Here is a 27,225-nt window from a genome sequence, read left to right as displayed (position 1 = left end):
AACTATAACTATGCCTTGGTGTTTAAGTTCAATCATAATGATACTAGGTACCCTGTCACTAATAACTGTTCCAGGGCATGTATTTCTCATGAGGACCTGATGGGGAAAATGAGCAGCTAGCTGACCCAAGGCAGAATTTATATGTTCCTGGGGCCCTTGGCTGAGGGGAGGGCATGTAGCAAACTACACGTATCCCATAGTCCAACAGGCACTCATTGATAGATGATCAATTCCTTTGAAATATGAAGAAAAAAATATGAAAAAATATTCCCCCTTTTCCCAATCTCTATGGGACCATTCCATCTTCCTTTGCCTCAAATACTGGCCTTTTCTTTGGCTCTACTTATGCCCCTACCTCGTACACTACTTTTCTCCCAACCTATTGGTTACTCCACCTTATTTCTCCTTTATCACCCTTAACTTCCAGCCTCTACACCACTGCTAATCATCCTAGAAGTTTTTCCCAAGCAATATCAAGGACCACCCAAATTAAACATGTTACTGCCCATGTGAGAGCAAAGAAGAATGATGTGCTAATCTGTCAATGAAATTAGTTCACCATCAACCAACAATTGATTATTTTGACTGATGTTGACCATTCTCTGACTGAAATGCCTATAACGGGCATTTTCAAATTTTCAGGGACCTTTTAAGAGTACAAATCCTACTTTTAAATGACATTACATGCTTTAAAAAATTCCTAAAGGTTTTAAAAATGACATTCAAGGATTCAAATGTATAATAATTAAAATAAATTTGTATTTTATACATATTGCTCTATTTATTATTTGCTTGCTTCCAGAAGCTGTAAGCAATCAGTAGACATATTAAATTCTGGAATGAACAAGGCGTGGCCTGCTTAGCTGCTTGATGTTTTATTAAAGTTAAACCAGTTGGTGGTGGTTGAGTAACTGAAGCTGTATGTCAACTCACTAAAAAGTCTGTAGTATTTCACTGCACTTGAGGCAAAATAGTCATCATGTGCATTTAGGCTACAGTCAGTGGTTATCTAATTTTTTTGCTCTCCAGGCTAGAATTTTATTTGAGGGACTAAGTTTTATACATGACTGACTATATAGATTTTGTAATTTCTGCATTTCTGAAAACTAATTTCTGTAAGAGTATGTTCTGCTAAAAAAAATCACTGAATCTCTATTTTGTAGTAATTGTTGTTACTAAGGACCCCAGATATGGATGCCAAAGACAAATCTAAATATGAAATGATAGAAATTATGATGAGATGGTGTCCATTAAGGACTAGGAGGAAGCATCCACACAGCCAGGAAAGCTACCATGATAGTGAATAAAGGATAGTCTCTGGCCCCTTTCCATGGATATCTACGTGTAAGCATTACACTATATTACTTGGGTATGCTTTGGTATAAAGTACTATGGAGGAGAAGCAACTGACATTGCCTACTTAGTTGAACGGCAACATGAGATGAAGTTGAAATGATTCATGAAAGGCCTCAGAGAGGAACTGATACTTAGGCTAAGCCTTGAGATACGGACTGAGGAATGCTAAATGAAAAGCAAGGAAAAGAAACATGTAGCAGGTATACCAAACTAGAGGACCAGAAAAGGTCATTCAAAATGTTGGAGTAGTCTATTACAAAAATCTATGAACATTCTCTGTTCATGGTCCCTTCTGGAAAGGCAGTCTTACACTCAGCTGCTGGAAGGAAAGACCTTATGTACCAAGTGGTAGCAACCACTCAGTGAATAACAACTGGATCAAAGACAGACATCTTACCCAATACATGGTTGTTAAGTAACCAATTAGATTGTCTTTAGAGAGTGGGAACTAATAGACCAGAGATATTTCAGCTGGAAAGCTGAGACATGGGCAGCCATATTGTACCTTTAATAGGTCATATGCAGGTCAAAAAAACAGAGGTAGCTGATCTACACAGAAACAAGAATGAACAGATTCACAGAAAAAGGCAACAATGAAATAATTACATCTATTTTGTTTCCTGTTTTTTGATGTACTAGTCAAAATACACCAGGTAATACTATATCAGGGAGGCATAAACAATAGCCCTTGAAATAGTGCAATCTAGGGTCTGCTTTTGCACAACTTGAACTAAAAGCTTTTTTTTTCTTACAATTTTAAGGATCATAAAGGAAGAGGAAGATCAACTTCCCATGTGGCCCGTAAAGCTTTTATAGATAATATTTGCCAATCTCTGTACCAAATCTTTGAAGCTTTTAACAAGAAAGTTTCATTCCTCACTCATGCTGTCTGACACCCTGGAGCTTTGCTCCGAGTCCCCTGGCTTGGGATAGGAGGCTGAGAGAGCAGGCATCATGCTTACTATGACATCATGAACATGACATCAAGCTGTTAAATGTTATGGCAGAGGGAAAACACTCCAAAGAGTCCTCCAACAGCAATTAAATGCTTCAGTCTGGACCCACAGCACAACTACGCAAAACACACTGACCAGAACTAATCACACAGACCCATACAACATCAAGGGAAGTACAATCCCACTGTGCATCACAAAGGAAGCGAACCAGCCTTGCTAAAGACTAAAACAGATGCCTGAAAACACTTGTATCCATGCTGGGACCACTTTTGAATAAGGTTCTGTTCCTTACAATGACAAAAAGACTTGAATAGAGGGAAGCTGCTAGAGAGGAGCTATATAAAGTTAGGCAAGAGTCAGATGAGGAAGGGTCTTGTATGTCATGCTAAAGAGTTCATACTTTTTCCTGTGTTCAATGGGAAGTCTTGATAGACTTCAGTTAAAAGGAAGAAGGACCAGTGTAGGTTCTAACAAAGGAGTTACAAGACTAGAGCAGGATTTTAGAAATATCACTCTATCTACCACATGGAAATATAGGTTGGAAGATGTACTGAATGGAGGCCAGCTAGGAAGCTGCTATCATGGATGAGGTATGAGGAGATGTGGATGTGATATAAAGTCATGTTCAAGACTATGAGCAGACAGCAAGACTGAAAAACAAAAGCATAAGAAGTAGGATTTACAGTGAGGAAGCTGAAGTTTCTACCTTGGACAACAAAATAAGAACTAAAACTAATAATTTATACAAGAAGGTGGAGGAAAAAATAGTTTCTAGGCCCTGCCCATTATGTGTGGTCTCTGAAGACTCTGAGACTAACTTTTGATACTAACAAATGACCACATTCCCCTCTCCTTAAAATTTTCTTTGTGGATAAGTAATGAATAAGTTTCAAATCTTCAATTTTGTTCAAATTGTGATCCTCTGGGACTGCTTCTCCTGTTTCCAGATTCTACAAGTGCCAGATGGATTATATTTCTAGATTTCAACATCACATATACCATTTTGAAATGAATCATGGCACATAACAGAGTTTATACACCACTACTTCTTCAACTTATGCTAACCACCATGCCCTCAGTAGCTTGTCATGAAATTGGGTGTGAGACTATGGAAAAGTTTGCTGAGCTTAGCTCAGATTTTCCCTCTGGAATAAACTGGAGATGGCATTTAATGCTCAACAGCAGGTAAGTAAGGGAGATGGAAACATAGATGATTGTTTTAAAAACAGACTGAACAAAGTTCATTTGGAACATGCTGAAAATTCAGGCTTATGCAAAGAAAATCACATCAAGGGAGACAACGGATCTCAGATTCCTAGGTAAAGACTGATAGAAATGCATTCACATACCATTCAGTTCAGTTCAGTTCAGTCACTCAGTCGTGTCCGACTCTTTGTGACCCCACGAACCACAGCATGCCAGGCCTCCCTGTCCATCACCAACTCCCGGAGCCTACTCAAACTCATGTCCATTGAGTCAGTGATGCCATCCAACCATCTCAGCCTCTATCATCCCCTTCTCTTCCCACCCTTAATCTTTCCCAGCATCATAGTCAATAAAGCATAAATAGATGTTTTTCTGGAACTCTCTTGCTTTTTCGATGATCCAGCGGATGTTGGCAATTTGATTTCTGGTTCCTCTGCCTTTTCTAAAACCAGCTTGAACATCTGGAAGTTCACGTTTCACATATTGCTGAAGCCTGGCTTGGAGAATTTTGAGCATTACTTTACTAGCATGTGAGATGAGTGCACTTGTGCAGTAGTTTGAGCATTCTTTGGCATTGCCTTTCTTTGGGATTGGAATGAAAATTGACCTTTTCCAGTCCTGTGGCCACTGCTGAGTTTTCCATATTTGCTGGCATATTGAGTGCAGCACTTTCACGGCATCATCTTTTAGGATTTGAAATAGCTCAACTGGAATTCCATCACCTCCACTAGCTTTGTTCGTCGTGATGCTTTCTAAGGACCATTTGACTTCACGTTCCAGGATGTCTGGCTCTAGGTGAGTGATCACACCATTGTGACTGTCTGGGTGGTGAAGAACTCTTTTGTACAATTCTTCTGTGTATTCTTGCCACCTCTTCTTAATATCTTCTGCTTCTGTTAGGTCCCTAACATTTCTGTCCTTTATTGAGCCAATCTTTGTATGAAATGTTCCCTTGGTATCTCTAATTTGCTTAAAAAGATCTCTAGTCTTTACCATTCTATCGTTTTCCTCTATTTCTTTGCATTGAATTGCTGACGAAGGCTTTCTTATCTCTACTTGCTATTCTTTGGAACTCTGCATTGAGATGGGAATCTCTTTCCTTTTCTCCTTTGTTTTTTGCTTCTTATCTTTTCACAGCTATTTGTAAGGCCTCCTCAGACAGCCATTTCGCTTTTTTGCATTTCTTTTTCTTGGGGATGGTCTTGATTCCTGTCTCCTGTACAATGTCACGAACCTCCATCCATAGTTCATCAGGTATTCTGTCAATCAGATCTAGTCCTTTAAATCTATTTCTCACTTCTACTGTATAGTCATAAGGGATTTGATTTAGGTCATACCTGAATGGTCTAGTGGTTTTCTCCACTTTCTTCAATTTCAGTCTGAATTTGGCAATAAGGAGCTCATGATCTGATCCACAGTCAGCTCCCGGTCTTGTTTTTGCTGACTGTATAGAGTTTCTCCATCTTTGGCTGCAAAGAATATAATCAATCTGATTTCGGTGTTGACCATCTGGTGATGTCCATGTGTAGAGTCTTCTCTTGTGTTGTTGGTAGAGGGTGTTTGCTATGACTAGTGTGTACTCTTGGTAGAACTCTATTATCCTTTGCTCTGCTTCATTCTGTACTCCAAGGCCAAATTTGCCTGTTATTCCAGGTGTTTCTTGACTTCCTACTTTTGCATTCCAGTCCCCTATAATGAAAAGGACATCTTTTTTGGGCGTTAGTTCTAGAAGGTGTTGTAGGTCTTCATAGAACTGTTCAACTTCAGCTTCTTCTGTGTTACTGGTTGGGGCATAGACTTGAATTACTGTGATACTGAATGGTTTGCCTTGGAAACGAACAGAGATCATACTGTCATTTTTGAGATTGCATCCAAGTACTGCATTTCAGACTCTTTTGTTGACTATGATGGCTACTCCATTTCTTCTAAGGGATTCCTGCCCACAGTAGTAGATATAATGGTCATCTGAGTTAAATTCACCCATTCCAGTCCATCTTAGTTCACTGATTCCTAGAATGTTGATGTTCACTATTGTCATCTCCTGTTTGACCACTTCCAATTTGCCCTGATTCATGGACCTAACATTCCAGGTTCCTATGCAATATTGCTCTTTACAGCATGGACTCTTGCTTCTATCACCAGCCCCATTCACAACTGGGTGTTGTTTTTGCTTTGGCTCCATCCCTTCATTCTTTCTGTAGTTATTTCTCCACTGATCTCCAGTAGCATATTGGGTACCTACTGACCTGGGGAGTTCATCTTTCAGTGTCCTATCTTTTTGCCTTTTTATACTGTTCATGGGTTTATCAAGGCAAGAATACTGAAGTGGTTTGCCATTCCCTTCTCCAGTGGACCATCATTACTGAGGCAATTTTCATACTGCATTGAACTGTGAGCTACTAACAAGGGTCAAAACCTTGAACATATTTTTGTCATTGAACATAGGTACTATAAGGTAGTATCAATGTGCTGAACGTATTTTTTGTGTCCAGACTTTTTGGCCCCTCTGTTTGTAAGCTGTAGCAATCTTGATGCCACTCAGATATCATTTCCCTTTAGTGTCTGTACTGATTATTTGTCTAGTTGCTCTCAGATCCATTCCTATACTATCTCTATTTTGCTCTGCCTCACAGAAAGTGTAACACTGAAAACTACAATTCCCAGGCTCTTTTGCTAAGTGGTGTCTAGCTTCATCCAATGAGAGGTGATGAAAGACTGCAGTGCAGGAGGAAAGGAGCAGCCAGGATATTTCTCTCCCCTTCTCTGCTTCAGGTGGCATCTCATTTGAGGCTGCGCCTCCTCAGTTTCTACTGCCTGTCCTGTGTTCCTTGTTCCCTCTGGGAAACCCCTGCTTTAGCCCGAGTTCCCATTGATTTCTCCAGAATTCCGGCTTTCACCTGACAGTCAGTCACCGAGTCCCCAGGTCAAGCTCCTCCTCCAAGGCTCCAGCTCCCTGCAGCATCCCTGACTCCTGGACTCTGACAACAGCATCTCCTCTCTTACAGCCTCCAGTTCTAGCTGTAGTTGCACCTTCTTATAGTTGTTAAACTCTGGGTTGGCTCACCTTTCCCTGTTTACTCTTGGCTCTTCCAAACTTCTGCAGCTAGATCCCTATACATTTTTCTCAGCTTTATTATTAAGCTATAGATGACAAATAAAACTGTTGTCTATTTACAACCTGATGATGTGAAAGGATCCCCACAACACAGTTTACTAACACTAGATCTCTACACTAATCTCCTTGTATTTTGTACCCAGCAAGTGTTCTCTACATAGTCCACAAAGATGGACCATAGCATGAAAGATAGCTTCCAGGAGACACACCCAGAGTTAGGAAGCTAAGTCAGTTAGAGACATTAAAAATCAGGAATCTGATGCCAAACTATGATGGGAAGGAAAGCCTGCATTTCATAGGATCTTTTGCTAAATGGATATTTCAGAAGAAAGATAAAAAAGGCCTGGGGTGGGCTCATATTCCTCCTCATGCCCAAGCTCCTCCTCATTCTCAGGGTGCATAGTCTCAAGCAATAATGGAAAAACCATTAACACGCTATTCTCGATATCCTCACAGTAAAACACATGCAGAAAGAAAACTTGGCTGCTTTCTCTGAGAATAAAATAGAAAAAAGAGAGATGCTAATAGATTAATAAATTATTGAGAGTTAAATCAGCCTGTAAATAGCATCCTTTAAAAGCAATCTTGATGACATTTCTAAGACTGAAAAAGGAGCTTACCTAACTTCAGTTAAGTTGCCTTACTCTAGATATGTTTAATATTTTTTTACATATAAGAGAGAGCAACACATTTTGCTAGAATCAAAGTGTTTAACAAGCCCAGGCATCATGAAAGCAGAACATGAGCAGAGGCAGTGGAGCCTAAAGCCAACCTTATAGGCTTATGAGTCCAAGAGTCCTGAGTTTGAATTCTAGCTCTTCTGCCTACTGGCTGTGCCTCAGTTTTCTTAACTGCAAAATAGGAATAATAGCACTTCCCTCTTTGTACAATTGTGAAGATTAAATGAGATAAATTTTGTGAAGTATTATCAAAGTATGGTAACACATCCCATCTGGCTACAGAGAATAGGAACAACCCCAGTGACTACTTTTATTAGCAACAGTCAAACTTCTCATTTATTTTCAAGACCACCATATAGTTCCACATGATAAATGCTCTAGTGATAATGGAGTGAGTACTATGGTGAAGGTGTACACATGTTTGGAAACTCAATATCAGTTTACGTGGATACAAATACTGGAAAGTATTTGCTTTATTTAAAGGTTTTATGTTTTGTTCGCTTCAACTGGCAACATTTGTTAAAATTGTAGAACTTGGACATTTCAAACTCTAGATATTTTGGAAAGACTCTCTTATAAAGCAAGAAGGCTTACAAGAATAAAAAAAAAGTCACAGATGGAGAAAATATTAGCAAAACACATATGTGTTAAAGGACGTGTAGATACAGTATACAAAGAACTCATAAAACTCAACAATAAGAAAAGAAATGACTTGATTTAAAAATGAACAAAAGGGATAAACATACATGTCACCAAAGAAGATATATGAATAGCAAGTAATTATGTGAAAAAACGTTTATTATCATACATCATCAGGGAATTGCAGATTAAAACAATATTTAAATACCTCTATGTACCTATAGAATGGCTAAAAAAAAAGAAAGAAAAAACTAAAAACACCAATTCCAGCAAGGATATGGGACAACAGGAAGTCTCATTCCACTACCAGAAGAAACTGAAATAATATAATTATTCTGGAAAATAGTTTGTCTGTTTCTTATAAAACTACACAGAGTTTTATCATATGATCTAGCAATCACACTCTAAGGTATTCACCCAAATGAGCTGCAATACGTCCACATTAAAAAAGTCTGTACATGAATGTTTGAAGCAGCTTTATTCATTATTGTCAAAACCCAGAAGAAACAAGTATGTCTTTCAGCATATGAATGTATACAAAGACTATGGTATATCCATACAAAGGAATATTATTCAAGAGTGAAAAAAATGAACTAGCAAGTCACAAAAAGACATGGAGAATCCTTAAACACATATTCTAAGCGAAAGAAACTAGTCTAAAAAGGCTACATGCTGCTTGATTCCAGTTATATGACATTTGGAAAAGACAAAAAACTATATAAAGACAATAAAACTATCAGCAATTGGCAGGGCCTCAGGAGTTGGGGGGGAGCAAGAATAAATAGGTAGAGTAGGGAGATTTTTACCTCAGTGAAATTATCTTGTATGATACTGTAATGGTGAATACATGACAATGCACTTGTCAAAATGTACAGAAAGGTACAACACGGAACTCTAGTGCAAACTGTGGTTTCTCATGAATAATGGGTTAATATTAGTTCATCAATTATAACAAATGGAGCATAGGAATGCAAAATGTTAACAGTAGGTAAACTGGGCAGGGGCGTGCTAGTGATTAAATTGAAAAATAAATGAAATATTTGGTATAAAGAGGGATCCTATTTATACCACTTTGCAGGCTATGAGATCTTGGACAGGATAATTAATCATGCTGGGTTTATATGTTTATACCTCTAAATTAGAGCTAATAATATGAGACTCAGAGAGTTGTCATAAAAATTAGATCATGTATGAAAATTTCTAAGCCTTAATGACTGCTTTAAAACATGGCTGAAATGATGACAGTCATTTACCTAGAGAAAGAGAAGAAGGATAAAAGAGAAGAGAGGAAAGAAGTAAGTAATTTTAGGATTTAAGAGGGCTTCAGATTATTGCAGGCTTTTCATATTCAATTAGTATCATTATGACCATTATCACATGAGTCTAGGTTCAAGCATAACCCTACATTTTTAACAAAAAATGATAAGGAAAAAGCAGACTCTTTAAAAATAATTTCAAATTGTGTATGAATCACATTGAAACTCCTTTTTATACCAAAGGGGGAAATTCCATTTAACTAAGCCTTAAAAAAAGGGAAAAAAAAATGAATATTTTTCCAAACAAAACTATTAAGTGTAGGAGGAAGGTTGATACTTTGCCTCAGTTTCCACCTTTCCTTTCACTTTACAAATCTTTGAAAAATAGTTAAAACCTAATCAGTACCTATAAGAGAATTTGGGTTTTGTATGATTTGGTTTAAGAATTCTACTTGAATCTTTAACAATTTATTTTTTTTCCCGATGTGATGACATGTCAAATAGAAGCCAAGGAACCAGGTGGGATGTCCCAGTTTCCACAGAAGGCTGAAAATCTTTAATTGCCTTGGATGAGGAGTCCTGTGCCCTGGATTTGCTGGAGAACCTCTATTTTAAGCCACTTCTCTTATTATTCTGTTTCAGAGACTCTATTTTTCAAAGCCCTGATTTTGCCTGGATGCCAAACTATAAGAAGTCATATGATTTGGGGCTGTATCAGGTCTAATATTTAAAAATGCTAGAGGAGACTTAGTATTTTAATAGAGAAGACTTAGAAATGCATAACCTCATTTACTGGGGATAAAACTGAGGTCCAGTGAAGGTGGATAATTTGTCTCAAGCCCCATAGCTAGTACTCCATAAGCCAAGTTATACAACTTTTTGTTTATTTTTAATTGGAGGATAATTGCTTTACAATGTTGTGTTGACTTCTACAACAACATGAATCAGTCATATATATATATATATATATATATATATATATTTCCCCTTTCTCTTGAACCTCCCTCCCACTCCCACCCCTCCAATCCCACCCCTCTAGGTCGTCACTGGGCTGAGCTCCTTGTGCTACACAGCAACTTCCCACTAGCTAGCTATTTTACACAGGTAATGTATATATTTCAACGCTACTCAGAGATTGTACTTTTAACCCCACATGTAATTTCTTGGTTCTTGAACCCTGACACCCAAGTGGTTCAGTCTTTGGGAGGAAAGTGTTAGTTGCTCAGTCATGTCCAACTCTTTGCGATCCCATGGACTGTAGCCTGCCAGGCTCCTCTGTCCATGGAATTCTCCAGGCAAGAATACTGGAGTGGGTTGCCATTTCCTTCTCCAGGGGATCTTCCCAGTCCAGGGATTGAACCTAGGTCTCCTGTATTGCAGGCAGATCCTTTACCGTCTGAGCCACCAAATCCCATTCTAAAAGCACAATTCATTGGGCAAAACTAATTTAAAAAGAATACCATTCGTTGCTCAGATTCATCAAGAATAATAATGGAAAGCAAATGCTCAGTCCAAACACATGAAATTCTCATTCCTCTCCCACCCTCACAGCCAACAACTGTCCTGTAGTAACCTACAAAGTACACTCCCAACCACTTCTTTACCCTAGCCCCCCAAAAAGTGTCCTTTTCTTCTCACTCTCTTTGGTTACATAGAGTCTCTGGTTGCTGGTCCAGTTACATTGCAAGAGACAGCCCTACTTTCTAACATTATACATTCAGGCCTTTGTGGTAAGGCTTTGTATACTCAGAAATTTACCAAACTCTTATTTCCAACTGTTACACTTAGGAAGCTTATTAAATTCTTATCAGCCATTAAGGCAGATTATATTTTCCCACAATGGCTGTGCTGATACACAGCTCATCCCATACACACTTCTTACAAACTGACACTCCCCCATTAGGAGTTAGGGTTGGTGTTCTCTCTCCTAGAACCTGGGCAGATTTTTGTAAGTGCCTCAACCTACAGAATACAGTGGAACTGGCAGTGGCTTTCAAGGCTGGAACATAGAAGGCATCATAATTTCCACCTTCCCCTTGATCACTCACACTGGGGAAGCAAGCTGCCATGCACTGAGGATACTGAAGTCATCTTGTGGAGAGAGACTGAAGCCCCAAACCCACAGCCAGCACTAAACTGCCAGGCATGTGAATGAGTCACCCTGGAAGCAAACTTTTCAGCAACAGTCAAGACTTTAGATGGCGGTAGTCCCAGCTAGCACAGAACTGAAAATACCAGCATATAACTGAAAACACATGAGAACCTCTACTGAGAACCATCCACCTGATAGATATCCCAAAATCTGATGAATAGAAACTGGCAGAGATAATATATCAATATTACCTTTGAAGTCACTTGGGGTTGATTTTATGTAGTAATAAATAAATGAAGCAACCATTAGTGCCTAATCTTAAATTTGTCCTAGCACTGAGTAAGTCAGTCCAGGATAATTTTAATGTAGTTTTAAGAAAAGGAAGAGTTCCAAAAGAGGTAAGGCCGGGGAGGGTGGTGGATTCTCTTCTAGCTCCAAGGAGACAAGGGGGACTGGGAAAAGAGAAGGATGCCCTAAGAAGATGAAGGAGCTCAGAAAATAGACTACTTCTCAGCCTTAGTTAAGAGACTGTCTGAGTTGATAATAGTCATTGTGGCCAAACCCAATTCTCTGGATGAGGAAGAACATTTGATTATCAAAGTAAGAACTGAAATCTTGCTCATAAGAGCCTTGAATTGAATCCTAATTGGGTATCATAACATCCACATTGTGACTTCTTCTTTTTCGTAAAAAAGAAAACCCATCCATTAAGTATAGGCAAATAGGAGTTTCTGGAAGCCTACGTTAAAGAATACTGGGAGCCCTGCTGTTACCTGATGATGACTTCAAGGAGCACTGATGCTATTTTGGGAGACACAGGCTGCGCCAGCAACTTATCAGGAGATGTAAGTCTCACCATGGCAGGAGGGATGTGGCTTGCTCTCCAGAGGATTCCAATAGGTTATGAGGAAATGCAAGATCTTCCAAATAAGCCATTTGCTCAGCAGGAAGGAAAGAAAAAAATATCCTATGTTTGTGGAAATATAATTTTTGCTTTCCCTATTTTCCTTCCTTCTCCTGAGAACCCACCTGTCCTTTCTGTCCTTGGCTCAGGTTCATACTCTGTACTGCCCAGAATGTCTCACAGGAAAGGAAGCCTGCCAGATTCCATTAGAAAGAAAGCATTGAGGCTGGTAATTCATTTTCTGAGGTACTAACTTCAGTGTGAAGCTGGGTAATTCCCCCTTTGACTTGAAACAACAGACAACTGTTTGAGGGAGACTCATTTTGAAATGTACTTTCTGAGTCAGTTTGGCCCCTCTTAGCTTCAAGGAATAAAGGATCACCCAGCTTTCCTCAAACCATGGGGGATATTATAAAAAATAAGGATGGAAACAAGCAAGACAGATCAGTAGACATGACTTTGCCTCTTAACACACAGACACATCACATCCCTTACTCTTTCTAAATTGAATCAAATCTAGTATCACTTTTGCCCCTGCCCCATGCACACACTGGTAAAAAATCTTAATCTTTTTGGAGAAATGTGTAAATGCCCTATAATCTATGAAGTCTAGTAAGCTTGGGGAAAAAGTCTCTGATGTTCATATGCACTATGGGTGGCAGCTAGGATGTTTCTTGATTAAATTCCTATAATTCATTCAGAGATGTGTATGGCTTGTGCTCCCCAGGCCACAGCATATAGTGCTCACTCTATAGACACACATGTGCCATCTTTACTAATAAGTCTGCCTTTCCTAGTTGCTATGTGGGAGAAGATGGTCCTTTCCTTATCATCCCAAGGAAGGGGAGCCCATCTCTTGCTCATCAACTTCACCCTCAATCCCTGGAAGCCCCTCCTTTTGACAATGGCATACCAATGGTGGCCAGAGCTAGTACAGTCTCAACACAGGTAATAAGAGGGTGCCCTGTCCATAAAAACTGTGAAAACAATCATAAAATCCACTTTTTTTCTTTTTTATGATCACCCTGCAGGCAACTTAAGAATACTCATCTCTGCCCAGGGGCAGACCTCTCCTACTTCTTATTCTTGGATGTCTCTGCCCTTTTGAACAATCAAGCATTATGTTCCCTTAGGCATAGGTTTGAAAAACAAGCTCTCTTAACTCTCCTGCTCCAATAGAAATTTCAACATTTGAACATGAAAAGCCCTATAAGCTAGTGTCATGGGAAGAACAGGAACTACAGTACATCTGGCCTCAGGGGATGAGAATTGCAACAGTCCACTTAATCCTCATTATTCTTGTTGCATGGCACTTTCAACTGGGCTGTCTTTGAGTTGGGTACTTGAAGCAGAATTGTAAGAAACCCCAATGTTGATGTCTTAAATGAGGAAAGTTAATGAAACTAAATGCGGCATGGTAACTATTGTGAGATATAGCCTACACAGAATAATTTCAATTTGTTGTGGCCTTTCAAGTGGAAGTGGCATGCAAGTCAGGGAAAGTGAGGAGGGCATGCTAGAATGGTGTAACCATAAGCTCAGCCTTCATGTGTGGTCCAGAGAGCTGAACAAGACCATGTGAGGCCAGCACCCAGATTCAAATACCTGCTACTGCCTTGTGGAGAATCCCTTTCTGTCTCTTAATTCCCCTACCTGGCAAGGAGAAATGACACCATCAAGAGAAGATCCAAAGGATATCTGAAGAGATAATTAAAAAGGAATAAGTGAATATAAGAAGAGAATATACTTATCTACTTCACAACTTAAGATACACTGTTTATTTCATAGCTGTTACTAGCTTAATGTTTCATTTTGTAAGGAGGAAAGAATGAATATAAATCAGTGCTACTTAAAGTGTGGTCCATGAGCCAGCATCGTCAGCATCAACTGGGAATTTGTTAGAAATAAACTTTGTTGTTTTAACTAAATGAGAATTAGGAGTTGTTTATTACTGAAACATATCTAGACTAACCTGACACACATTACCACAAATCAAGACTTGTGAAATGGACTGAAATTAGTACTTCAAGAAAATGTGTAGCTCTAGATTCTTATGTAATAGAACAGGCTGAAAATTAGTGAACTAAGCAATTAGTTAAAGGTCTTAGAGAAACAACAACCACATAGATTTAAGAGAAGTAGGAGGAATTTTTTTAATGAAATAAAAACAGAACGTTTAAATAGAAATGATCTAAGTCAAAGTCAGTTCTTTGAGAAAACTAATAATGTCAACAAATCCCTAGTGATCAAGAGATAGCAACACAAATCTGAAAAAAAAAAAAAAAAATCAAAGTTGTCCTGAATGGAAAGAAGCTTACTGATGAGGATATTTAAAACCAGCTGTCAAAAAACTTAATCTGTGATCTAAAAACATTCTTGTCACAGTCCACTGCAGGTCAACTGGTTTACTTCCCAATGGTGATAAAGATTACAGAACTGTCCCCACTGACCAAAAAGGACCAAGCAACCACCAGCAGCAGCAGTCAGGACCAGAGTGTATCTGAACTATGCGTCTGGACTTCCAGAATTCTAGCCCATGAGCTTTTTAGGATTTTGTTCATCATTTCATTAATCTGGAAGAAATATGATACTTCATTTTATGTAGCTGAATTTTTTGACAGCATGTATTGGTTATGATGGAGTTGTGTGAGTGAAAAAAATTAAGTCACAGAACTACTTACAATATGTTATCATTTATAGTACTTGAAAATAACAAAAATGAAACATTAATAATTTATTTCCTATAAATGTGTACAGAAGTACTAATACTATTTGGTAAAAAGCAGAGGAATAATGAACACAAAATTTAGGATAGTAGTTGGCTCTGGGGCTTCCAGAGGTAAATTCAATGGTCTAATACTATTCTAATCATTTTGTTATTGTACTTTATGTCTTGCTGCATCACATGTATTCTTTGGTATGTATTAAATATGCCCTCTAAATTACCCTCAATTTTTACCTGAATTTTTAGATCTTAGCTTTTCAGTTCTTCAGCTTTTCCATCTATGAAATGGGCTGGCTTCTACTTTCCTTATTAGTTGAATATAAATGAATAGATCTTACTGCAAAAGTTTCTATCCATTCCAATTTCCCTGGCTTTTCCAAGAAAAAGGCAGACTTAGGACAGTGGAGAAAGGGCAAAGGAAACTTCAGGGATGACTGAATGTGGCTGCTTAGTTAAGGAACTTAGAACTCTCATGAAGAACAGGCATTCTATTCTCTGGTTACATTTGGTGGAGGTGGGACACCCTGTGCCTGGTCACATGTGAAAATTCACTAATTAAGTTTCTTGTATTCACATGAGAAGGGAGGCGTGGGACAAGATAAAAAGGAAGGAAACAGGGAGGAGACAGAAGGGAGGTCTCGGCCCAGGATTGAAAACAAGAGGGAGACCAAGTGAATTCAACAGCTATCTTTCTCCTAGGAGTAACAAGCGGCTGAAGCACACTTACTTCCTAACTTGACTTGCCCCCTCAAGAACTAGTGATTCCTTTAAGTGACAAATGGGTCCTCGGTAGCAATGAACTGAAGTCATGGACTCGTGTCCAAAGATTTGTCTCTCTACTCCCAAGAATAAACTTTAGGGATCCCAGAGAAAGATTTCTTTTTTTTTTTTTTTTAATATTAATACACAAAACAGGAAACAACCCTAGTGTGTATTTTCTGGCTAATTCTAGAACAGAGAGTTAAACAGCAATAATAGTTATATTAAGCTAGAGCAGTTGGAGCAATATTTATTCATCTGAAACAGCCTAAGAAATGTAAATGATAAAGCAAAAGGCAGTGTAGAATGGGGAAAATAAACTAGCAGCCAGTGAGGCTGAGTGGAGATTTTCAAAGAAGCCACAAAGTGCACCCTAATGCATAGGAGGAAAATGAAAGATCAAAAGGAAATTATCATATTCAAGCAGTTCCGTCAAACAGACTCACCTCTCCCGGACTTGGAGGGGAAAGCAGTCAGTGGTAATAATTAAGAAAGCCTGCACTTGTTATTTTTAATAAATATTTCATGATATGTCATCTGCTTCCAAGAGAAGCCATAACACACCACAGCCACTGCATACTTAGCAGTTGTGGAATGACAAAAACTGAGCTAATTATGCTAAGATCATACAAATTTAGAATTGAAGGCAGTGAAAGTTGACAGACCATGTCAAGGGCTATGAATTTGGAACTCCAGGAGTTAGCACTGTCAGCCTGCTATGTGCCAGGCATCCCAGTGGGTCTTATTCACAGGGGCATCTTCATTCTGAGTTCTTAAAAAACACTTCTTTGGCAAGAAGAGCACTTCAGGGGCTTTCAGAAATGAGTGAACCAGAGTCAGTGGGGGCCTGAATCCTGCCTGTCCCTATCTCTGAGAGAACTGAACTCTCTGAGTTCCTGTTTAGACCTTTTTGAGTGTGGACAATTCTTAATCTCCCTGAGATTAAAAGTTAGTTTCCTTATTCACTGATTCCAAAAATATGTATTGGACACTTACTAAGTGTCATGGCCAGTTTTGGACACTGGGGTACCCGTATGCTCTTGTGGAGTTTTCATCCTAGAGGGAAAGCTCTACTATAAACAAAGTACATAATATTTTAGGCAATGATGGGTGTTAGGAAAAAGGTCAGTCAGGGAAGGGGGTTGGAATGTGGAGGGTTGTTTTAGAGTTGGTATTCTAGAAAGGGGGGTCAGGACAGACCTTGCTGAGAAGGCATGAGATGAGCCTGAAGAAAGTGAGTGAAGAGGTGGCGGCGGCTCGGGCGGGCGGCAGCGCATAAAGGGGCCGCCGGGTGATGCGGAGACCGCTGCGGCAGGCTCAGGAGCCGAGCTGGCCCCGGCTCTAAGTCCGTCCTGCCGACCCCGCTCTCCGTAACTCCCCATCTTCTCCGGCCGATCCGCAATCACTGAGGCGGCCTCGCGCCCCCTCGCCCCTTCCCCGTCCCTCCCCTGCCCCCGTCCCCGCCCCGGGCCGCCGCCACCCACCTCCCACGATGGCTCTGAAGAGAATCCACAAGGAATTGAATGACCTGGCACGGGACCCCCCAGCACAGTGTTCAGCAGATCCCGTTGGAGATGATATGTTCCATTGGCAAGCTACAATAATGGGGCCAAATGACAGTCCCTATCAGGGTGGAGTATTTTTCTTGACAATTCATTTCCCAACAGATTACCCCTTCAAACCACCTAAGGTTGCATTTACAACAAGAATTTATCATCCAAATATTAACAGTAATGGCAGCATTTGTCTTGATATTCTACAGTCACAGTGGTCTCCAGCACTAATTATTTCAAAAGTACTTTTGTCCATCTGTTCTCTGTTGTGTGATCCCAATCCAGATGATCCTTTAGTGCCTGAGATTGCTTGGATCTACAAAACAGATAGAGAAAAGTACAACAGAATAGCTCGGGAATGGACTCAGAAGTATGCAATGTAATTAAGAAAATTATTGGATAACCTCTACAAATAAAGATTGGGAACTCTGAAAGAGAAAGTCCTTTTAATTTCCATTTGACTGCTTTCTATGAGGCCACACCTCATCTTCCCCTGTGCACATGTTTACCTGATACAGCAGTGCTGAGTGTTGTACATACTTGGAACAACAAACTAGAAATACTGTACTTCTGTACCAACATTGCCTCCTAGCAGAGAAGTGTGTGTGTGACAAGCCAGTTCTCCAGGCATAACCTAGGTGTGAGACTAAAAGCTTTCCTTATTGACTTAAATTTGGATAACGGCAAGGTGAGGGGTGGTGGGTATAGTGTGTTCTTGGATGGGGAAGAAAAGCTCCACTGACCTGTAGGAGATTGTCTTTTAAGTGAAATCCTATTAAACTCAAAACAGTTATGGAAAAAAAAAAAAAAAAAAAAGAAAGTAAGTGAAGGAGCCATGTGGGTATCTGGGAGCAGGGAATTCCAGGCAGGGGGAGCCGTGAGCACAAAGGTTCTAAGGAAAAGATGTGCCCGATGTGTTGGAGAAACATCAAGGCTGCAAGAAGGCTGGTGAAGGACCCAGGAGGGCAAAGCTGGCAGGGGATGGGGCCCTGGGGCCAAGCGGAGGTAGCAGTCATGTTGGGCCTCACATCACATGAGGACACGGAGTTTACTCTGATGAGATGGGCAACTATCAGCGGGTGCAGAGCCCAGGGGACACCTTCTAATCACCTTCCAGCAGCATCTCCCTGGCTGCTGTATTGAGAACAGACCATCATGGATCAAGGTCAGAAACAGGGAGACCAGTCAGGAGGCTCTCACAATAAAGCCAGTTAAGAGATGATGGTGGCTAGGACAGATGTTAAAGAAGCCCAGACAAGAGGGGTTTAGAGGTAGAGTGGACAAGATGTTTTGAAAGACTGAATGTGGGAGGTCAGACTAAGGGTTCATGGATGACTCCAAGGTTTTTGAGTTGAGCAGTTGAAAGAACAGAGTTACTCACCAAGAAGGTATAAATGGAAAAAAGTACATTTAGGAGGAATACCAGGGGCTCACCCTAGGTCAAATTCAGATACTTATTAGATATTGAGGGTGCAGCTGGGTATGTGGGTCCCAGGCTCAGGGGAGTGGTTTGGGCTTGATATATTAAGTTGTAAGTCCTTAGCATCTAGATGATATTTAAAGCCACAGGGGCAGATAAGGACACCTAGCGAGAAAGTTTAAATAGAAAAGGACTGAGAACAACCAGTGATTGAGCCTAGAGCTGTTTCTGCAAGATGGTCAATGACTGTATCTGCACAATGGAATAATACTGAATCTCACTGGGTCTTCATGAGTGAATACATATAAGGTATGAAGTATAAATTTTTCAGCATTTAGTGTAAATATTAAGTAAACTTGCAAAGAAAAAAAACCTGAATTATCCCATTAGACACTACAATATTCAGAAACAGAAAATAAGGCTCGGGGGGTTTAAGAGCTTTCTGCTTTATAGACTATGCCAAAGCCTTTGACTGGGTGGATCACAATAAAGTGGGGAAAATTCTTCAAGAGATGGGAATACCAGACCATCTGACCTGCCTCCCGAGAAATCTGTATGCAGCTCAAGAAGCAACAGCTAGAACTGGACATGGAAAAACAGACTGGTTCCAAATCGGGAAAGGAGTACATCAAGGCTGTATATTGTCACTCTGCTTATTTAACTTATATGCAGAGTACATCATGAGAAATGCTAGACTGGATGAAGCATAAGCTGGAATCAAGATTGCCGGTTGAAATATCAATAACCTCAGATACGGAGATGACACCACCCTTATGGCAGAAAGTGAAGAAGAACTAAAGAGTCACTTGATGCAAATGAAAGAGAAGAGTGAAAAAGCGGGCTTAAAACTCAACATTCAGAAAACTGAAATCATGGCATCTGGTCCCATCACTTCATGGCAAATAGATGGGGAAGCAATGGAAACAGTGACAGACTATTTTTGGGTGCTCCAATATCACTGTAGATCGTGACCACAGCCATGAAATTAAAAGACATTTGCTCCTTGGAAGAAAAGTTATGACCAACCTAGACAGCATATTAAAAAGCAGAGACAATGCTTTGCCAGAAAAGGTCTGTCTAGTCAAAGCTATGGTTTTTCCACTAGTCATGTATGGATGTGAGAGTTGAACTATAAAGAAAGCTGAGCATCGAAGAATTGATGCTTTTGAACTGTGGTGTTGGAGAAGACTCTTGAGAGTCCCTTGGACTGCAAGGAGATCCAACCAGTCCATCCTAAAGGAAATCAGTCCTGAATATTCACTGGAAGGACTAATGCTTAAGCTGAAACTTCAATACTTTGGCCACCTAATGGGAAGAACTGCTTCACTGGAAAAGACTCTGATGCTGGGAAAGATTGAAGGCGTGAGGAGAAGGGAACGACTGAGGATGAGATAGTTGGATGGCATCACTGACTCAATGGACATGAGTCTGCGTAAACTCCAGGAGATGGTGATGGACAGGGAGGCCTGGCATGCTGCAGTCCATGGGGTGGCAGAGTCGGACACGACTGAGTGACTGAACTGAACTGACTGCCTAAAATGATACAGATAATAAATTTGGAGAACCTCACTGCTTGGAGATGAGATTTGCACTTGGTTTTTCCAATTCTAAATCAAGTATTTTATCCTCAATTGCCACATGCTTTCTTCCTAATGACCGAGTCACATGCCTCTCTTCAAGGAACTCATACTTTAGTAGTGGAAGATATAAGACAAAAGTGTGTAAATTAGAAAGATTTAAGTGACCATAGGAAATGGGGGAAGGTGTTCTTAGAACCCATGTCCTGGGAGCTCTGGTTGTAGGACCCTTTGGCCTCTTTTTCATGTCAGGGCTGTGGGGTCTGGCCTAGTCAATGTTGCCTTCTTGGTAAGGACTTCATGGTTATTCATTTAGAGAGTGTTATGGGGAAGAATCCCTTTCCTTAGCCCTTAGGCCAAACAGAATACTGGACAAGGCCTGATTCACTGCACCACCTGTCAATTCAAGACCTACTGTTGTGACCACAAACAACCTCTCTTTCTGCAACTGAGTGCCTGGCCCCATCAAGCCTTCATTTGCAAACCCTTTAACCTTTCTGAATACTTCCTTGCCACTCTGGTGGGGTGTTGGTTGGCAAACTGGCCCCCTACACAGAGGGCATGGAGATCAAAGAAAGAGGCAGATTACTCCAGATTAGTAGGTGGCAGGTTTCAACAAGCAAGGGAACTTACATCTGAGGCTTGTGTTGAGTGACCACAAGACAAGGAGATCTCTGTAACCACCTGCCAAATCTTTAAAGTTTATATGAGACCTTAAAACTGGATTCAGTTACATATTCAGTCCAGATGGTTTCAACAACACTTTAGTCTCTTGAGGATATTTCCCACTGTGGAGAAAATGGGGACTCCAAGGATACAGGCAGGTGTGTGGAGCCTTTGTCTGCCCAGCTCCAGTTCACAAGTCAACTGGTGGTCATGTCTTCTGCAAGACTTCCTCCAACATAGGACACTGCCTACAGACAAAACTCTTCCTTTTGCCCTAGAGACAGCATTAGCCTGGCTTTGTGTGAATAATAGTAACACCAGAAAACAACTCACTATTAAATAACACATTTCTAAGTTCTTAAATCTCTCTTGATCAGAACTAGAACCACAGAGCAACACCAATTTGGGGTCTCTACCAGCATTTAATATTGTAATTACATTTTCTACATCAGGCTTTTATATCTTTCTTGTTTCATTCTTATGATAACATGGTAGAGATTGTAATACTTGTATTCACTATCAATATCCTCATTTTATGGAGTTTCCCTGGTGGCTCAGGGGTAAAGAATCCACCTGCAAAGCAGCAGATGGAAGAGATACAGGTTCAATCCCTGGGTTGGGAAGATCCCCTGAAGGAGGACATGGCAACTCACTCCAGTATTCTTATTTGGAGAATCCCATGGACTGAGGAGCCTGGTGGGCTATAGTCCGTGGGGCCACAAAGAGTCAGACACGACTGAGGCCAACTAAGCACAGCACAGAACACAGCACAACTACCTCATGTTATAGAAGACGAGCCTGAAGTTCAGAAAAGTTCTCTGATTTGCTTGCAGTCACATAGCTAAAAAGTGAGAGAGCAAGGATTTGAACCCCAAATTTCTGTTCCTACATCACCATCACTTACCACACTGACATGTAATTGCCTATGATTCTGCATTTTTCTGTGGTTGCATAGCAACATAGTAATGAAGTGACTATCTGAATCTAAATCTTCATATCTCTTTTTCCTTATGTAATCTAGTCAACCAATCTCTCGAGAGTTAACGTAATTTTTAAGAAAAGCCTTAAATTATTTCTCTAACTAAACTTCCTGGGGTGGAATTTAAGATGGACTCACAGGATTCTGAAATTTTTCTTACAGCCAAAAAACAAAAGAAAAAAAAAAAAAAAAACCACCATAAATTTGAGGTTCTAGCATTTCAAAAAGGTTGGTTTTCAGTGATCATATATATTACCCAACACCTCAAAATACTTCTTAAAATGATCTATGATCTTTCTCAAAAGGACTAATCAACTTATGGATTTTTTTTTCACCATATTGAATTGGTTATTGACTTGGCATTACTAGATGCCAATTAAAATGCCTACATGTATAATTTTTCATCTGTAATCCACCCCAGATACAAGTTCTCAAATGTCAGCAGTCACCCACATGCTACTCAAAACCCCCAAATCTGTACTGGTCCCACATTTTCGTGACTGCTTCCCTCACTCCCCATGAAAACACTCATTGTTTTCTAAATGTCCTTGTTATGACAGCCAAAAATAAGTCTCCACTCACAGCAACCCACTCAAGCAAAGTTTCCCTTCAATTTTCCTTCCAAATGTCCAAAAGGAGAAGAAATTGTGGTTAACAAAAAAATATAAGCATTGTCCTAACTATGTAAACCTAGGCAACCTAACCCAGGCCAAGATTAGTATATCTTAGTATATCTCAAGTACAATTTGTTCTGTGAAGAAAGAGTATGCCTAGGCACTGTGGAACTTGATTTTGGGAGAGGAAGCATAGAAACTGATGGAGGATTTGCATCATGGGGTCAACTACCATATCATACTGATGACTTTTTATATACTTTTAATATATGTTGAGCACAGGCAGGAAAACCAGTATTCTCTCAACTAGTTCTTTCCTAGACACTACCATTTAAAAAATGGGCCAAGAAGTGGCTCTGAACTGAAAAAGCTGGAGCTCTAAAAAGACCTAACTGCATTGTCCAATACCGCCAACTATTTTCTAAGCCTTGGAATATCCATCTAATGAGACAGAGAAAAAACATGGCACTGAAGAAGCTGTTCAATTTGCTGGTAAATAGCCTTCCTCCTCATTTGCGGCATAAAATGAGAACCACTGAAATGATTTCTCTAGAGCCTTTTGTCCACAGAAAAGTGGATTTAGAGGAGCAAGAAGAATAGTTTTCCCTCTGCCTGCCAAACTCCCACCACATCAGCGAGTCAGGCACTCCTGACATCAGTGTTACAGCCATTGTTACCACCTAAGGCTACTTGTGCTCTTCCTTACCCTTTATCCTGCCTTTTTTCTTCCTTCCCTGTATTTTCGAGCAAATTTAGCAATTAACATCATTCAGCGATTAAAGTTCTTATTTTATGCTTTAAGATTATTTATAGAATGGGAGAAAATTTGTAACTGACCATTTGTGAAAATAGGTTTCAAAATGGTAGGTGATGCATGATTCCAATTGTATAATGGAAAATTTAAAAATATATATCTAGAAGAATACCAAATCACTCATGGTGATGTTATTAGAGAGCATCTAATCAAAATTGATTTCAATATACTTTTTTTGCTTCAACTAAATCCTTCTCAATTCTGTTAAAGAAAACTGTTCCTTAGAGAAGGATGCCACTTTGCACGGCATGCCATGTTTCTCCTTAGGCTCCTCTTGGTTATGACGGTTTCTCTGACTTCCCTTGTTTTTTACAACCTTGACAGTTTCAAGGAGTTAGGTATTTTATAGACTGCCACTCAAAGGGGATTTGTCTGATTTTTCCTCATGATGAGTCTGAAGTTATGGCTTTTTTTTTTTTTTTTTAGGAGGAAGCTGACAGAGGTAAAGTACTATTTGCACCATATTGTGTCAATGGTATATCACTCAGCAAGACTTACTGTTATTGATGTTAACCTTGATTACCTTGCTGGCTGAGGTATTATTTGTCAGATTTCTTTCCTGTTAAGTTATACTCTTCCTCTCTGTGCATACTCTATCTGGAAAGAAGTCACTATGCATAGGCCACACTTAAAGAATGAGGAGTTAGGTCCCCCTTCCTTGAGAGGAAAGTATAACTGTAGATAGTTTGGAGTTCTTCTGCATGGGAGAGTTCTCTGATTTCTCTCTTCTTCCCATTTATTTGTTTGTTGAGTCATTTATGTATGCCACTATGAACTCATTCATGGATATTTATACTTTGAGTTATAATCAGTACTACTTAACTTTCTTGCTCTAATTGTCTTAGTCTTGGCCCCTGGAAGCTTTTTCAGTGCCACTTTGACATACTGTCATCATTGTGGGGTTTGGGGGTGTTCAATTTTTGTGTATTTCCAGACTTTTTGAAAGTACAAGATGCTCCAGGCTCATCTTGTATATTTCCTGCCCCAATTCTAACATCAGCCATTTCTTTAAGGACTACTGGGTCCTTTTACTGGAAAATGGAATTAGACACCAAGATCTGGGTCTAGATGTACTCTTTGCTACTAGGGTTTCATTGCTTCTATAAATATTTCCTCTCAGCTGGCAGAGCAAGGAGATATATATGAATATACATACATTTATCTATCTAAGTGTAACTATCTGTGAATGCTAAGTTGTTTCAGTTGTGTCCGACTCTTTGCAACCCTACAGAATATAGCCCACCAGGCTTGTCTGTCCATGGGATTCTCCAGGCAAGAATCCTGGAGTGGGTTGCCATTCCCTCCTCCAGGGGATCTTCCCGACCCAGGGATCAAACCTGTGTCTCTTAGATCTCCTGCATTGGCAGGCTGGTTCTTTACCATTAGAGCCACCAGGGAAGGCCCATAACTATCTGTATCTGTAGTAAACCAGACATGAATTCGTACCTATGTATCTGAGTCTGACTGATTACCACATGGATCATTCTAGCTTACTTCTCTATCTTATTTGTAGTCTCCTACTCCAATAGTGAAGAACCAATAAAATCAGACTTTGTGCATAGGTCTAAAGGCACTGACATACTTTAATGCTCCCCACTTCCTCCCTCTGCCCTCCACTCTTCCAGTGATTCTAACTTGCTGCTGGGGTTGAGAACCACTGCTCTGGTCAGATTACTCTACTTATCAACTCCTGAGTCCCTAGTACTTAGTGTCTGGTTCACAAAAACATACTTGCTGTTTACATGAAGCTGGAGGCTTCCTAGGTGACGCTAGTGGTAAAGAACCTCCTTGCCAATTCAGGAGATGCAACAGATTCGGGTTCGATTTGTAGGTCAGGAAAATCCCCTGGGGGAGGACATGGCAACCCATTCTAGTATTCTTGCCTGGAGAATCTCATGGACAGAGTAGCCTGGAAGGCTACACTCCATAGTGTCACAAAGAGTTGGACAACAATGCAGTGACTTAGCACACACACATGAAGTGGAGACTCAGGTTTGAAGGGACGTGGACATGCTGTGGGTGTGGGAAGGAAGGAAGGGGTGAATCTGAAGGTTACAGCAGGAGATGCTGCTTGAAAGATAAGGGACAATTGGAAAAGTTGGAGGACAGAACAGAGTGGAAGCAACTGTTCTCACACACATGAATGAAACACATATCAAGGCCTGTGTTCTATGTTTTCTTGTCTAAACAGAGGCAAGAGGAGAGAAAGCAGCCCAAATTTCCAGCAAATATGCTTAGCTGTAAGGAAAAATGTCTTCACTGTAAAGATGTAAAAATAGAGAATAGTCTGTGAAATACTAGCCCCTGTGAATCTATTAAAAACTCCTGGTGACATTGCTACTGAATTAGGTCAGCTGAAAAAAGCAGCTTGGAAAAAGAGTTAGAACTCTTCAGAAAAAGTCTTTCGGCCTTTACTCTGTCAGGAAACAATTCCTTACTGAATCAAGCACCCCCACCCCAGGCAATCACTGAGGTCACTCACGATGGGTTGCATTTGGTAGGCAAAGATGTACAAGTTTTACCAAATCCCCTGTCAAGTTTCTCCACTCTCCCTCCCACTCATCTGATACATGCCTGTGAGCCCTACAGTCTCATCCTGTGAGAATACAGAGTATTGTCCAACATGGGGACCAGCCCACTCTAACACCTGGATGCTGCCCATCTTGATAGCAGCTCCTTGATTCAACCCCCTGCACCCCATATCTCCCCCGAATTCACACTGATTTTCTTCCCTCTTCAAATATCTCATGCTCCTGCACACCATGAGGCCCTGCCACAGCTCTTTCTTGCTTCACCTCCATCCAGTTAGCTTCTTTCAATCTCAGCTCAAGCATCACTTCAGGGAAACCCTCTCTGACAGTACAATCTAAGTCAGAGGCTCCTAGTTTGATGGTTTCACGGATGTTCTTATCCTGCAGAGCAATGATCTCATCATACAGATATAGGTTGCCAGTTTGAGGCTTTGACTAGTCTCTGTTTCCTCTTTCAAACTGTAAGGGCATTGTCTCAGCTATCTATTGCTTCAGAACAAGCTAGCCCAAAATGTAGTAACTCAAAACAACAGTGATAATTTGAGTCGGAGGTCACAGGAACAGTTCAGCCCTGTTCCATGTAGTGTCAGTTCTATTAGTACTGAAGGATACACTTCTGAGATGGCACCCTCTCATGGCTGGCAGGTGATGCTGGCTATCATTTCATCTGCACAGGTCTTCTCCACAGTGGGATGGTGACAAAGTTTCAAGAGCAAGCATGGAGATAGGGAACGGAGGTTGCAAATTCCTTAACATCTGGGATTAGAAACTGGCACAGCATCATTTCTGCCATAGGCTATTTGTCAATATTCATAGAGCCCAGATTCAAGGAGAGGAGACATAAATTCCTCCTCCCTCTCAATGGAAGGCATGTCAAAGAATTCAGGAATCATACGGTAAAAATTCCACAAGCATGATTTTTGTCTGTTTCCTTCTCTTTGTTCCCTGAGCAACTAGCACAAAGTCTGGCACAGAAAATGCATTCAGCTAAAATAAGGACATCCATTCTTTGTATACTTTGTCTGTGGACCAGGGATCCTGTGCTTGGCCACAGCATTTCTGAGCTGATTCCTAGCTCGATGATTGTCTGAACTTTGCCTACAAGCCAGCATATGGCACCAAACTGATACCTCAGTTTCTCACACAGGAAGAAGCCAATTCGTTCAAGCCCACTCCTTGATTCCCAACTCACATTCTTAGAGTTGTGAGAGAAGATGGCAAACAAGTCATTCTCACAATTAGCAAAAATGGCAATTACCGACATTTGCCTGAAAACAGTGTGTGCCTGAAATTAGTTACAGATGACTAAGGCAAGTAATACCCACCTACAGTTGACATTCAACACCACCCACGACAGAGCTCACAGATGCTGATCTGAAACCA

General features: G+C 40.3%; 1 protein-coding gene, 1 long non-coding RNA gene and 1 pseudogene across 9 annotated transcripts in view; 2 read left to right on the top strand and 1 right to left on the bottom strand.

The window, feature by feature from the left end:
- The window catches only part of SUCLG2 (succinate-CoA ligase GDP-forming subunit beta), a 626,520-nt gene that overhangs the window by 240,490 nt on the left and 358,805 nt on the right, over positions 1-27,225 (bottom strand). The gene's annotated exons all lie outside the window — the stretch shown is intronic.
- Positions 2,336-11,608, top strand: LOC145520944 (uncharacterized). Its single transcript, XR_014064939.1, has 3 exons — positions 2,336-3,497; positions 10,248-10,312; positions 11,140-11,608. It is a non-coding gene; the product is annotated as an uncharacterized LOC145520944 (long non-coding RNA).
- On the top strand, positions 17,097-17,681 carry LOC145520936 (ubiquitin-conjugating enzyme E2 D2 pseudogene; annotated as a pseudogene). Its single transcript, XR_014064931.1, has one exon. The product of XR_014064931.1 is annotated as a ubiquitin-conjugating enzyme E2 D2 pseudogene (transcript).

Source organism: Giraffa tippelskirchi, chromosome 9 (assembly GCF_054371585.1).
Source record: "Giraffa tippelskirchi isolate mGirTip1 chromosome 9, T2T-mGirTip1v1.2.pri, whole genome shotgun sequence".
In the NCBI taxonomy this organism is placed as follows: domain Eukaryota; kingdom Metazoa; phylum Chordata; class Mammalia; order Artiodactyla; family Giraffidae; genus Giraffa; species Giraffa tippelskirchi.
Note: the sequence above shows the minus strand (reverse complement) of the source record. Positions and strands in the feature narration are given on the sequence as shown.